The sequence below is a fragment of the Triticum aestivum genome, unplaced genomic scaffold (assembly GCF_018294505.1).
Source record: "Triticum aestivum cultivar Chinese Spring unplaced genomic scaffold, IWGSC CS RefSeq v2.1 scaffold19952, whole genome shotgun sequence".
NCBI lineage: Eukaryota > Viridiplantae > Streptophyta > Magnoliopsida > Poales > Poaceae > Triticum > Triticum aestivum.
The window spans coordinates 24-1,366 of NW_025272337.1; the positions used below are offsets into that span (position 1 = coordinate 24).

General features: G+C 62.6%; 1 non-coding gene across 1 annotated transcript; it reads right to left on the reverse strand.

The window, feature by feature from the left end:
* Positions 1 to 1,083: 1,083 nt before the first annotated feature.
* Positions 1,084 to 1,239, reverse strand: LOC123178216 (5.8S ribosomal RNA). Its single transcript, XR_006489405.1, has one exon. It is a non-coding gene; the product is annotated as a 5.8S ribosomal RNA (ribosomal RNA).
* Between the last annotated feature and the right edge of the window lie 104 nt (positions 1,240 to 1,343).

A 1,343-nucleotide genomic window follows, 5' to 3' on the forward strand; every position in this document is an offset into this window, starting at 1 on the left:
CTCCACCAGAGTTTCCTCTGGCTTCGCCCCGCTCAGGCATAGTTCACCATCTTTCGGGTCCCGACAGGCGTGCTCCAACTCGAACCCTTCACAGAAGATCAGGGTCGGCCAGCGGTGCGGCCCGTGAGGGCCTCCCGCTCGTCAGCTTCCTTGCGCATCCCAGGTTTCAGAACCCGTCGACTCGCACGCATGTCAGACTCCTTGGTCCGTGTTTCAAGACGGGTCGGATGGGGAGCCCGCAGGCCGTTGCAGCGCAGTGCCCCGAGGGACACGCCTTTCGGCGCGCGGGTACCGGCCGTGCCGACGACGGCCACCGGGGGCACCTAAGGCCCCCGGGCTTTGGCCGCCGGCGCGGCCGACAACAGTCCACACCCCGAGCCGAGCGGCGGACCAGCAAGAGCCGTTCCGCATACGGCCGGGGCGCATCGCCGGCCCCCATCCGCTTCCCTCCCGGCAATTTCAAGCACTCTTTGACTCTCTTTTCAAAGTACTTTTCATCTTTCCTTCGCGGTACTTGTTCGCTATCGGTCTCTCGCCTGTATTTAGCCTTGGACGGAGTCTACCGCCCGATTTGGGCTGCATTCCCAAACAACCCGACTCGTTAACGGCGCCTCGTGGGGCGACAGGGTCCGGGCCGGACGGGGCTCTCACCCTCCCAGGCGCCCCTTTCCAGGGGACTTGGGCCCGGTCCGTCGCTGAGGACGCCTCTCCAGACAACATTTCGGACGGCACAGCCGCCCGATTCTCAAGCTGGGCTGCTCCCGGTTCGCTCGCCGTTACTAGGGGAATCCTTGTAAGTTTCTTCTCCTCCGCTTATTTATATGCTTAAACTCAGCGGGTAGTCCCGCCTGACCTGGGGTCGCGGTCGAAGCAACGTGCGCTTCGTTTGCTGGGTCGTTCTGAGGCCATAATGTCGGCTGCGCGTCGGATGCACTGCGTTGATAAAGCGAGGATGCCCACCATGCGCTGTGTCCGGCGCGGTACACCGGCAGCCCGATCTTCGGTCCACCGCCCCTTGCGAGACGAGGGACCAGATGCCGCGTCCCGATTCCCGATGAGGGTGGTTGGGAGCGTGTTTTGGCGTGACGCCCAGGCAGGCGTGCCCTCGGCCGAGTGGCCTCGGGCGCAACTTGCGTTCAAAGACTCGATGGTTCGCGGGATTCTGCAATTCACACCAGGTATCGCATTTCGCTACGTTCTTCATCGATGCGAGAGCCGAGATATCCGTTGCCGAGAGTCGTGTGGATTAAATAGCTTTGCAACACAAGGGACGGCTAGCAAGCTAGCCATGCCCCCGGGTTAGGCACAGTGTTCCTTGACGCCTTCGGCGCCGTGGGTTCTTT